The following is a 14,511-nucleotide window of genomic DNA, read 5'->3' as shown; positions in this document are numbered from 1 at the left end:
GGTCCAACTTTTCAATAATTCGATAAAAAGTAATTTCAAACTATTTTTGTATTGAAAATGTCATAAATTTGTATAGAGTGGTTATTGTACTTACTCTTTTATGCAATAGCCCAGCATATCCTGTGCTGCCGAAGTGATGATTGTACTCATTCTTTGATCTTTTCTCCTTTGCTGCCTTACTTTTTTTCTGCAGAAAGTGGATATTAATTAAAATGGTTACAAGAATTCAATAATATTATCTATCTAACATAATTTTAAACATACCTGAAAGTCTTCGGACAAAATCTTATCAACAAAGCTCTTCCAATCTTCTTTTCTAATGCCTTCATACTCAAGAGGAGGATTTTTCAATGAATTCAAGTTGTTTGCATTGGGCAGAATATATTCATTGGCCAACTTACATTTAAAGCCCCCTTAATATAATTCCCATCCACTTGAACACTTGGGTTTTCACTTAAAGACTAAAATTGAACTTTTCCTGAAAATGAGTCCACAACATCTCCTTGATGTCTAGTGGCACTTTCCTCCAATCATAATATATAATTGGGACTCTTTTGCGTACAATCACCCCAATACAGTTCCTCAGATCGTTTTTTTTTTTTTTTCAACTGGAACTCTATACGAATTGTACATAACCTCAGTCTCGTCACTAACTCCTCTCTGCAAGTCTTTCTTATTTGTAAGGTTTCATCTTGGTCTTCCTTTCGGATCTGGATCATATGTCGGCTCCTCATTATTTTCCATGTCTCCAACAAACCTGCAAATATATAAAAGTAGAGGAGTGCACCAAATACCAATATATCTTTCAACTTATCTCTTCCACAAGAACAGAGTCTAATGCACATCTTTCACTTATCAATGCCATCAAGGAGTTGATGAATAGAGATTGGCAAATTACAATAAAGCATATATATCGGGAAGCTGATTTTGCTACTGATTTCATGGCCAAGTTGGCAGGATCTTTACCTCTCGGTTTTCATGATTTTGATAACCCACCAGAGGGTATTGGATATTGGTTATGTAATGATATGTATGGGAATACTATTCCCCGCTCTGTTTTGTCCTAATCTTTATTAGGCCCCATTGTATCAAAAAAAAATTCCAATATAATAATAAAATAATAAAAACAAATTTGTTACTGACTTACGGGACTTAGTGTTAATGAGGCATAGTGGTTGGATTATTCATTTTCCGCATCAATAGTAACATGAAAATCATCAACGACTGATCTCACTCAAATCTAACTTACATTCTGGAAAATTATTGGACAATGGCGCATACTCATCCTTACCATCACACATAGCCCCATTTGAATAATTACATTTTTCACTGACTGAACAAACAACTGATTTACTATTATCTAACTGATCTTTCACATAAAACACTTGCTTCGCATGACCAGGTAGAATGAAACAATCAGATTTGTAACTTATCCGATCTAAATTGACTACAGTGAACCCTAACTCATCAACATTAACCCATTTATCATCTACCCAATCACACTTAAAAAGTACCTTCTTAACCCCCAGATAATCAAGCTGTCGAATTTCATTGACAACCCCATAAAAACGCATATCCGTAGAATGGAGATTTTTGTCTTTCGAACTTGTAAAGTGTTAGTAACCACATAAACGCCGCTATTTTATATTATACGGTTGCTGTCTCGATCTCTCGTAGCAAAATTAAAACCATTAATACAATAGCCTTCATATGTAACCACGCTTAAGCGTGGTTACATTATTTTTTTTATCAATTGTTACCGATTGTTCAATTGAGAAAAAAATTTGTTTACCTTTACTTGAATACTTTTACTAGACCTAATGAAGTTAATCTAACCTTTTGTTTCAGCCAATCAGCAAACGTACGGGAGTGCTCGGTTGGCAACCATAAAGGCTTTTTTAATTGACGAGTGTGTTTTGTTTGCAATAAGGCCAAATGCTACCTAAAATTATACCAACAGAATTAATAAATTGAAAAAAATTAACGTAAATTAAAAATTTTTTCAGTCACATACTTTATGTATGGTTGAATCTCGAGGGTGCTCACCAAAACACATTGGTGCACTTGTGCCAATGTAGGGGCATCAACCACCTTAATATTTGTAGCTCCGAGTGGCCTTTCGACTGTAAAATCAATTAGACAACTAGTAGGTAGTCCAATTGATTCACAATTTGAAAGGTATTCAGCACAAAATTCAAGTGCTTCTTTAACAATATAGCACTCTGTAATGCAACCTTCAGGACGGTTTCGGTTGCGAACATAACCCTTTATAAGTTTCATTTTTCTCTTAAATGGATACATCCATCGAAGGTAAACTGGGGCACATAATCTAACTTCTTCCACTAGATGGACTGTTAAATTGACCATTATATCAAAGAAGGCAGGTACGAAGTATTTTTCTAAATTGTATAAGGTGATTTTAAGTTCCATTTGCAATTGGTTTAGAGAATCATGGTCTACTACTTTAGAACACAAAGAATTAAAAAAGAGGTACAACCTAATTATGACAGATCTGGCATTTGAGGCAAACAATTCCAAATTGCTAATGGTAGTAGTTGTTGTATCAAGGTATGGCAATCATGAGACTTAAGCCCATGAAGACGACAATCATCCATTGAAACAAGATTTATAAAATTAGAACAATAGCCCTCAGGAATTTTGACACATTGCAAGGTTTCACAGAATATTTTGTTTTCTTTCTTATTTAAAGTGTATGGGGCAGGGGGCAAGACTTTGTTTTGTTCATCAAGAGCTAATGCAATAAATGCTTTGTTAATTTTCTCTCTAAGCTCTGGCTGTGTAAGATCTATTCTAGCATTAATTCCATTTTTTGTTTTCCCCGATTGATGGAGTAATGTGCCATAGATGCTCTCACATACATTTTTCTCAATATGCATCACATCTAGTTGATGGCGAACTAACAAGTGTTCCCAATATTCTAAATTAAAGAATATTGATCTCTTTTTGTACAACAGCTGAGATACATCCCCATTGCCCTCACCCTCACCTTTAACCTCACTATCACCCTCACCCTTAACTTCAACATTATCCTCAACCTCACCTTTACCTTCACCCTCACCCTCACCCTCACATTTGCTCTTACTGTTACCCTCACCTTTACCCTTACTGTTACCCTTGTTAACCTAAATAATTCTTCTTCATTGATTTTGATTATAACAAACATGATTAAGTTTTGGTTAATCTTTTAAGAGTTCAACATAATTTTCTCTATCTTTAACAAGCCTCATTAAGAATATCTATAAAGATTTGGAGTCAAAACAGTCATCTTGCAAAATAGTTCACTGCAGCAGTTTTTGTGGAAAACGACGTTCTAACATGTGTAATAAACGGCTCGCCGATATCAACCAGTAGCCTCTGGACCAAAACGGCGAACCTACATATGTGAGAAACGGCTCGCCGATATCAACCAGTAGCTTCTAGACTTAAATGGTGAACCGACATGTGTGATAAACGGCTCGCCGATATCAACCAAAAGTGAAGGGTAATCTCTGGACCTAAACGGCAAACTGACATCTGTACGAAACGACTCACCGATATCAACCAGTAGCCTCTGAACCTAAACGGTGATCCGACATATTTGATAAACGGCTCGCCGATAGCAACCAGAACTGAAGTGTAGCCTCTGGACATAAACGACGATTCGACAATTTGAAAAATCAGCCCAATGGTCATATTGACCAGTCAAACGGCGATCTGACATCTAGCTAACGGCGATCCGACAGTGTGCAGAAAGTCAATAACGGCTAGTTTTCAGCAGCAACTATAAATAAGCTCATTCAAATTCAAACAAGAGCTGATCACAACACGACTGCTGAGTATATACTTGAGAGTACAATCTTCATTGAGCTATTAAAATACATTCTTGCTTCATCTATCCATATATTGGGTATCATTGTGTAATCTTATATATTGTGAGAGGCAAAACAATTTGTAATCTTTTACTTTGAGTAATTGTAAGTGTTGAATACACTTGGGTTAAGAGATTGTGGATAATCTCTTGTTGTAAAGGTTTATTGACACCTTGGAAGTCAAGTGTAAGCATTTGAAGCCTTGGAGGGTTGCTTAGTGGAATCCTCAAGCCTGGAAAGCTTGGAGGCGTGGACGTAGGCGAGGTTAACCGAACCACGTAAAAATCTTTGTGTTTGAATCCCTCTTCCCTTATCTTTTTATATTGTGATCAACTTAATTGTTATTGCTTTGAATTTGGATTATATTTGCATTAATTTTTTCTTTAAAAATTGAATAATTTTTAGAATCCCAATTCACCCCCCTCTTGGGTTGCATACTTGTATTTCAATTGGTATCAGAGCTTTGTTCTCTTGTTAAGACTTAATCGTCTAGAGTAAAAGATCAATGGCAACCCTAAATGACTCAACTTTTAGAGAAGGACAGTCTACAACTAGACCACCATTCTTTGATGGAAATGATTATGCTTATTGGAAAACTAGAATGAGAATCTACTTGCAAGCCTTAGATTATGAAATTTGGGAAGTTGTTTGTGATGGTCCATTCATGCCTATGTCTAAAGATGAAGTAGGAGATGATATTCTTAAACCATCAAGTCAATGGAGTGAGTTAGAAAGAGAAAAATGTCTCTAAGCTCCAAGGCTATGAATGCTTTGTTTTGTGCCCTTGATAAGAAAGAATTCCATAGAGTATCTAGTTGTGAAAGTGCACAAGAGATATGGAATAAACTTAAAGTTGTCTATGAAGGGACAAATCAAGTAAAAGAGTCTAAAATCAGTAGATACACTTGTCAATATGAGTTGTTCCAAATGGAACAGAATGAAAATGTGTATTCTATGTATACTAGATTCACGGACATAGTGAACACCCTAGGTGCCTTAGGGAAAATCTTCTCAAATAGTGAGAAAGTTAAGAAAATCATTAGGTCACTTCCAAAAGAATGGAGACCTAAAAGAACCGCCATTGAAGAGGCCAAATATTTAAATACTTTACCTCTTGATGATTTAATTGGTTCTCTTATTTCATATGAAGAGGATTTAGCTGCAGAAAAAGGACACGAGGAGAAGAAGAAAATCATTGCTCTCAAAGCTTCAAAATATGAGAGTGATGGGGAAAGTGAACCGGATGATGAAGAGCTAGCCATGCTAGCAAGGAGGTTCAGAAAATTCTTTAAGAAAATCGGAGAGCGGAGAAATTTCAGAAACTTCAAGAACCATAGAGAGAAGAAGGCGACAATCACATGTTATGAATGCAAGAAGCTTGGACATATAAGATCGGAGTGCCCACTTATCAACAAACTCAAGAAGAAAACAATGATTGCAACTTGGGATGATAGTGAGGAAGAATCAAGTGATAAAGAAGGATCGCAAAAAGTATCAAACCTAGCACTCATGGCAATAGGAGGGGATGATGATCTCAATGAGGTAAGTGATCCCACTTATGATGAATTGTATGATGCTTTTAAAGATTTGCATAATGAGTTGATGAAGATTGGTAAAAAGAATGTATGTCTTAAATAGAAAATGGCAAAGCTTAAAAATGAAAATGAATCTCTAAATGCAAGAATTGTATGACTAGAAGTAGGGAACAAAACATTGCATGATGAAATTGCATTATCAAATGAGAAACCTAGCATCTTACATGAGCATTTAGAATCACACATAGATGAGTTAAAAAATGAGAACGAAATGCTCAAGAAAAAGAGTAATGAATTGAATGAAATTGTTTTGAAATTTACAAATGGGCAAAAGATGTTGGATAATATGCTTAACTCACAAAAATGTATTTTTGATAAAAGAGGATTTGGATATAAGCCTAACTTGAAGCAAAAGTATTATAAGAATTATTTTGTTAAACCTACCTCCACAAATGATCATAAAATTGTATGTCATTATTGTAATCAAAATGGTCACATGAAATATAGATGTCCCGTGAAAAGGAATGCATATTATGGTGTCAAATGCATTTGGGTTCCAAAAGGAACCGTTGCTAACTCTCAAGGACCCAAAAAGCTTTGGGTACCTAAAACTTGAGATTTTTTCTTGTAGGGCTTGAAGAAGAAGAAGAAGAAAAATAAATGGTACTTGGACAACGGTTGTTCAAGGCACATGATCGAAAACTATGCATGGTTCTCAAGCGTCACCAAAATTGAAAATGGTGGAGACGTATCTTTTGGAGACAACTCAAAAGGAAAAATTCTTGGAATTGGAAATGTTGGTAAAGTCTCTTCAAATCTAATTGAGAATGTATGTTTGGTTGAGAACTTAAAACACAACTTAATTAGCATTAGTCAATTACGTGACAAAGGTTATAAAGTTATCTTTGATAAATTTAGTTGTGTTATTGAGAACTCATGTGATGGCAAAACCTTGTTTGTTGGTAATAGATGTGGTAATGTTTATATCATTGACATAGAATGTGCATCTACTCTTGATAAATGTTTTTCCGCATTGCATGATGATAGTTGGCTATGGCATAGAAGATTAGGACATGCAAGTATGGATTTGATTTCGAAAATTTCGAAAAATGATTTAGTTAAAGGTCTTCCGAAAATTGGTTTTCAAAAGGATAAGATTTGTGAAGCTTGTCAATTTGGAAAACAAATCAAAACCTCTTTCAAAAACAAAAACCCTATCTCTACTTCAAAACCTCTTGAACTTCTTAACATAGATCTATTTGGACCATCTAGATATGCTAGTCTAAATGGCAAATATTATGCATTTATGATAGTGGATGATTATTCTAGATATACATGGGTATTATTCTTAGCCAATAAGGATGATGCTCTTGATGCTTTTAAAGTGCTTTATAAGAAATTACAAAATGAAAAAGGACGTGATATTATATGCATTAGGAGTGATCATGGAGGAGAATTTGAAAATCATGCATTTGAGAACTTTTGCAATAATCTTGGCATTGAGCATCAATTTTCATCACCTAGGACTCCATAACAAAATAGAGTTGTTGAGAGAAAGAATAGGTCTATTCAAGAAATGGCTAGGACTATGTTAAATGAAAATGCATTACCTAAATATTTTTGGGCCGAAGCCGTCAACACCGCTTGCTATGTTTTAAATCGGGTGTTGATTAGACCTCATCTCAATAAAACTCCCTATGAGCTTTGGAAAGATAGAAAACCCAACATTGGCTATTTCAAAGTTTTTGGATGCAAATGTTTTATTTTAAACACAAAAGATAATCTTGGTAAATTTGATCCAAAATCTGATGTTGGCATCTTTCTTGGGTATTCAAACTCAAGTAAAGCTTATAGAGTTTATAATAAAAGAACTTTAGTTGTGGAAGAATCCATGCATGTTACGTTTGATGAGTCTAACCCCTTCTCTGTGAGAAAAGGAGTTGCTAATGATGATGCAGATGGAGACTTACAAGAGGAATCATCAAAAGAGATTCAAGAAAATGCACCACAAGAAAATCAAGAGGATAGACAAGAAGAACAAACCAATACGGAGCTGGAACAACAAGAAGGTATTTCTCAAACACTCCCCAAGGAGTGGAGGTATGTCTTTTCTCATCCTAAAGATGTAATTTTAGGAGATCCCTCACGAGGTGTTACAACTAGATCATCTCTTAAGAATACTCGTGAGCATAATGCATTTATCTCTCAAATTGAACCCAAATCCTTTGCGGATGCGAAAAATGATGAATCTTGGATTATGGCAATGCAAGAGGAGTTAAATCAATTAGAAAGAAACAATGTATGAGAATTAGTTCCTAAACCGGAACATCAATCTGTCATAGGCACTAAATGGGTATTTAGAAATAAGATGGATGAATCTGGGGTAGTTGTAAGAAATAAAGCTAGATTAGTGGCTCAAGGTTACAACCAAGAACAAGGAATTGATTTTGATGAAACTTTTGCACCTGTAGCAAGGTTAGAATCCATTAGGATGTTGTTAGCATATGCATGTCATAAGGATTTTATTTTATATCAAATGGATGTCAAGAGTGCTTTCTTAAATGGATATATTATGGAGGAAGTTTATGTGAAACAACCTCCTGGTTTTGAAAATGAAAAATTTCCAAATCATGTTTATAAGTTGCTTAAAGCCTTGTATGGATTAAAACAAGCACCTAGAGCATGGTATGATAGACTTAAAAATTTCTTGCTAGAAAATGATTTTTCTATGGGTAAAGCGGATACTACTCTATTTGTTAAGCATAAGAACCAAGACATACTTATTGTTCAAATTTATGTTGATGATATTATTTTTGGTTCTACTAATGAGTTGTTGTGTAAAGAATTTTCATCGTGTATGAGCAAAGAATTTGAGATGAGTATGATGGGAGAGTTGAAGTACTTCCTTGGACTTCAAATCAAACAAAACGAGGAAGAAATTTTCATAAATCAAGCCGAGTACGTAAAAGATCTACTCAAATGATTCAGCATTGATGACTCAAAGACCAAGAATACACTAATGAGCACAACAACCAAGCTGGACAAAGATGAAAAAGGCAAAGAAGTGGATATCAAAATGTATCGAGGTATGATCGGATCCATACTTTATTTGACTGCAAGTAGACCCAATATCATATTTAGTGTATGTTTGTGTGCAAGATTTCAGTCATGTCTCAAGGAATCTCATTTGCTTGCTGTTAAAAGAATTTTTCGTTATTTGAGTGGAACCATAGATATTGGCCTTTGGTATCCTAGGGTAACTCATATAGATTTAACATGTTATTCGGATGCGGACTTTGCCGGTTATAAAGTGGATAGAAAGAGCACTAGTCGTACTTGCTATATTCTAGGACGCTCTCTTATTTCATGGTTTAGCAAGAAACAAAATTTTGTCGCACTTTCAACTACCGAGGCTGAATATATAGCTGCCGGAAGTTGTTGTGCACAAGCACTTTGGATGAAACAAACACTTAGAGATTATGGCATTAATCTTGAACAAATTCCTATTAAGTGTGATAATACTAGTGCTATAAATCTTTCAAAAAAGCCCATTCAACACTCTCGAACCAAGCATATAGAAATAAGACATCATTTCTTGAGAGATTATGTTCAAAAGAAAGACATTGCATTAGAGTTTATTTCTACGGAAAAACAACTTGCCGATATTTTTACAAAACCTCTTTGCGAAGAACAATTTTCCAAAATTCGGCATGAACTTCGGATGATGAAATTTTCACATTAACATCTTCATTTATGCTATTGAGTCTATTAACATTGATTGATCTATGACTTGTGCTTTAATTTCTATGGAATGCTCAATCGTAATATAATTGTGATGTGTATGTATATTTGAAAATGTATGAATTAATTGTTGCAATACATATATATGTTCATGAATAATGCATTGAATTAGCACTCAAATCATTTTAGATCAATAAAATGATCTTGAAATGTATTAATAAGTAGCCAAATATCAAAATACATGTGCGAAATCATAAGTTGTAGAAAACGGATTGCCGTTATTTCAATAAACGGCTAACCGTTTTGGGCAGTAACAATGGAAAGTTTTCTGGGAGCTATCGGTTCGCCGATAACTATCTATCGGCTCGCCGTCCTGATATGAGGGAACTCCTTGGACCCTATCGGCTCGCCGTTATTTATATAAACGGCTCGCCGTTTTGATGAATTTGTTTGGAGGACTCTCTGGACCCTGTCGGCTCATCGTTTTCGTTATAACGGCTCGCCGTTATCACGCGTTAATTGAATAGTCCTTCATCTTCCTCCTCATTTGATTTCTCTCTCTCTCTCTCTCTCACTTCCACCCGTGACTGCACCGGTTCTCTCCTCTCAAATCCTTTACTTTTCTTGTTATTTTTCACCAAATTGAAGCATTACAAACCATTTCTATCATCTCTAGCACCTTTTAACTGATTCAAATCCTTCTTTTTCTTCAAATTTTGAAAAATCTCATCTTGAAACCCTAGAACCAGCGGAATCTCATTCGTTCATTTTGACCCAAATTTCTTCGTTTTTTTTCCAACTACATTTCCACCCACAATCACTATCTCCTCTCTCACACTTCGTTTCCACCGAACTTATTTTTTCATCTATGGCGGAACGACCCGAAAGGCATGCTCAAACCAAGCACACTGCTCCGCGATGTTCTAGTCCCTCCAGGTCTCCTCCTCAAGACTTCAAAAGTCTCCATTTTTCCGATGCCACCTCTGCTCAGCGATTTCGTGAGAAGTTCATGGGTAAACCCATAACTCCCTCTTTTTCTCTTAACATTTCGGAGTTGTCGGATATTACTGTTTGTGGTCACTCCATTACTCAAATACTTAGTCATTGGAAGCAAGCTTTAAGTATTGAAGAACCTATTTATGAAAATCTAGTTCGAGTCTTTTATTCTAACATAGAATTCTCCTTTACTTGTCATGATGAGCTTCATACATTTGTAGGAGCAATACGCATTGAACTTGATGAACCCGAATTATGTAGTATTCTAGGAATCGCTTATGGAGGGTTAGATCTGTACACTGCTAGGAAAGAACTATCTTTTAGTGATTTTCGTCATGTGGATGGTGTACGGAACATTTGTCGTCGTTGGGATCTTTCCGATGACATCTGCTCTTTGTCCTTTAGGTCTCAACTCCTCCCTTTTCAGATTCGAATACTTCACATTATTCTCCAACACATGGTCACTCCTAGACAGGGTCACACTGATGAGGTCACTAGGCTTGATATTGGTCTATTAGATTCTCTTATCCGTAGATGCCATGTGAGCCTATCCTACACTATTATGTGTCATATGTTGTCCACTCCTAAAGTCTCCAACCGATCCCTCCTTATGGCAACATCATTACTAGGATCCTGAACCACTTTCATGTTCCTATCGTCGAGCCTGTTTTTCTCGAGACTCGTAAGCTCGGACGAGAAATTATTTCTGCCATCGGATTCTTTAAGAAGCATGGGAAATGGGAAAAGACCACATCCTCTAAAAACGAAGTCACACTGCTTGCACCAGAGGATGATCGTATGTTGAATGATGTCTACTCTGAGGATGAGTTACTTGATTTCCGCCTTGGGGCTAGACCGCGTGTTCATCGCCGAGCAGCTTCACCAGCAGCACCAGCGGCATCTGCATCTCAGGATGACGAGCCTACCGAGACTGTCGTCCCTCCTGCGGCATCAGCTGTTCCTGAGGATCGCTTCCAGTAGCTTCTCGACCGAGTGGATGCCCTGTCCCAGCAGCAGCAGCAGCTTCGATATGATTTTACAACCTTTCGGGAGCAAATTTATGATCAGCAGATGGAGTTAATTGCAGGACAACGTCGCATTCTCGGCTACTTTGGATATGACCCCGGCAACTCGTCTTCACAGCCCCCATCTTAGTTTTTTTTCTACCCTTCTGACTTTCGCACAGACATTTTCTCATTTCATAATATTTGCCGTATGCGTATGACATTATTTGTGTTATGTGTTTTGTGATTATGCTTTTGATAATTCATGTTGGATATATGCACTTAATTTACATTTGAGTTGTTTTTAGTATTATATTGATTTTATTGTTTATTCTGGAAGTGTGAATTTGTTGGTATGGAGGTTGGATGATATGGTGGCATGCTTATATGGAAGTGTTTTTCTGTTTCATTCTATGTACTCTTGAGGATATACTCATATTTCAGGGGAGATTCTGCCCAAATTTTTCCAAACATAAGTCCTTCATTGCGTCTCCTTCTTTTTGATGATGAAGGGGGAGAGAAATTGGCATAATTGTTTTTGGCAAGATGCAAAATTGGTTTTGGCAAAATAGTATTGGCATAATTTTTTTTAAAATCAATATGTCGTGTTTAAAGTTTTGAGATTAACAGTTAAATGATTTTTTTAAAAAAGGAGTTAACGAGTCTTTCAAAATTTCACTTAGGGGGAGCAAAATTACACAAGTTTTTTTTTTCTTGAAAAGTTTGTCATCATAAAAAAGGGGGAGATTGTTAACCTAAATAATTATTCTTCATTAATTTTGATGATAACAAACATGATTAAGTTTTGGTTAATCTTTTAAGAGTTCAACATAATTTTCTCTATCTTTAACAAGCCTCATTAAGAATATCTATAAAGATTTGGAGTCAAAACAGTCATCTTGCAAAATAGTTCACTGCAGCAGTTTTTGTGGAAAACGGCGATCCGACATGTGTAATAAACGGCTCGCCGATATCAACCAGTAGCCTCTGGACCAAAATGGTGAACCTACATCTGTGAGAAACGGCTTGCCGATATCAACCAGTAGCTTCTAGACTTAAACGGTGAACTGACATGTGTGATAAACGGCTCGCCGATATCAACCAGAAGTGAAGGGTAATCTCTGGACCTAAACGGCGAACCGACATCTGTACGAAACGGCTCGCCAATATCAACCAGTAGCCTCTGGACCTAAACGGTGATCCGACAATTTTGATAAACGGCTCGCCGATAGCAACCAGAACTGAAGTGTAGCCTCTGGACATAAACGGCGATCCAACATCTAGTTAATGGTGATCCGACAATTTGAAAAATCAGCCCAACGATCATATTGACCAGTCAAACGGCGATTCGACAGTGTACAGAAACTCAATAACGGCTAGTTTTCAGCAGCAGCTATAAATAAGCTCATTCAAATTCAAACAAGAGCTGATCACAACACGACTACTGAGCATATACTTGAGATTACAATCTTCATTGAGCTATTAAAATACATTCTTACTTCATCTATCCATATATTGGGTATCATTGTGTAATCTTATATATTGTGAGAGGCAAAACAATTTGTAATCTTTTACTTTGAGTGATTGTAAGTGTTGGGATACACTTGGGTTAAGAGATTGAGGATAATCTCTTGTTGTAAGGTTTATTGACACCTTGGAAGCCAAGTGTAAGCATTTGAAGCCTTGGAGGCTTGCTTAGTGGAATCCTCAAGCCCGAAAAGCTTGGAGGCGTGGACGTAGGCGAGGTTGGCCGAACCACGTAAAAATCTCTGTGTTTGAATCCCTCTTCCCTTATCTTTTTATATTGTGATCAACTTAATTGTTATTGCTTTGAATTTGGATTATATTTACATTAAGTTTTTTTTAAAAAATTGAATAATTTTTAGAATCCCAATCCACCCCCCTCTTGGGTTGCATACTTGTATTTCAACCCTCACCCTCACCCCCACCCTCACCTCATTTTCACTTTTTTTGGACTTTTTTCCCAAACTTGGTGTCAATGTTAGCCACTAAGTTTAAGATCTCTATTCTAGACAAAGGCCTATGAGGATTTTCAATAAACAGCCTATGGCCCATTTATGACATTTTCTGACTATGCGGTAGCCAACATGCACATGTGCTTGTCCCACAAACTGGACAACCATAGTACCCCTTAACAATACACCCAGACAAGTTTCCATAAGCTGGAAAGTCACTAATCGTCTACATCAACACAGCTCGTAAAATAAAAGTTTGTTTCCTATATGCATCAACACATCGACGCCTACATCCTATAGAGTTTTCAAGTCCTCAATCAATGGTGCTAGACATACATCTATGTCATTTCCAGGCTGTTTATGTTCGGATATCAGTAGAGACAACATCATAAACTTCCTCTCCATACACAGCCATGGAGGAAGGTTATATGTTATCAATGCAACAGACCAACAATTATAAGTAGTGCTAAGTGTGCTATATGGGTTAATCCCGTTAGATGGTAAAGCCAACCGAAGATTTCTCAACTATCGGGCAAAATCATGCGATTTCTTGTCAATTAGCTGCCAAGCCGGTGAATCTGCCGGGTGGCGAAGCTTGCCATCTCTAATTCTTTTATTTTCATGCCATGTTAAGTTCTCAACAATTTGTGGTGATTGAAACATTCTTTTGAACCTAGGAATTATAGAAAAATACCATAACACCTTTTTAGGGACCCCCTTTCTAATTTTTTTTTATCTATCTTTTCTTATTTACCACCTAGATGCTCCACACCTTGGGAATTCACTAAGATTCATGAACGCATTCCTATAAAGAATGCAATCATTTGGTCATGCATGTATTTTTGCATAATCTAAGCCTAATAACTTCATTGTTTTTTTGGCCTCATATATGGACTTAGGCATATTATTATTATTTGGCAATATCTCACTCAACACTTCCAATAAAGCTAAAAACCCACTATCAGACCAGCGATAAAGTCCTTTTATATTATATACTTTCATTAAACCCGATAGCTTTGAATGCTTTGAACTCAGATATAAGGGTTTTTCAGCATCTTCAAGCATCTTCAAGCATATCCTTAAAAGAAATAAGATGTTTATCACAATGCTCAAAAGCATCATAAACCATGTCATCTGCATTACTATAATCCGGACATCTAAAACGCTGATTTTGTGGCTGGTCTTGGCATTTTATAGAGGTAGGTTTTGGGTCCACCTCACTGTGCCAATTCCAAACTAAATATTTTTCTAGAAAACCTTTTTTAAATAGATGTAGCCTCACTTGTTCAGGAATCAAAAACTACATATTACAACAAGAGGTACAAGGACATCTAATTGACATTCTAATTCCAAAATTAAGATTGGCAAACTCCAAGAAATCATCAACCCC

The sequence above is a fragment of the Citrus sinensis genome, chromosome 4, assembly GCF_022201045.2.
Source record: "Citrus sinensis cultivar Valencia sweet orange chromosome 4, DVS_A1.0, whole genome shotgun sequence".
Lineage (NCBI taxonomy): Eukaryota > Viridiplantae > Streptophyta > Magnoliopsida > Sapindales > Rutaceae > Citrus > Citrus sinensis.
The sequence above is the reverse complement of the archived record's forward strand: the minus strand, read 5'-3'. Positions refer to the sequence as shown.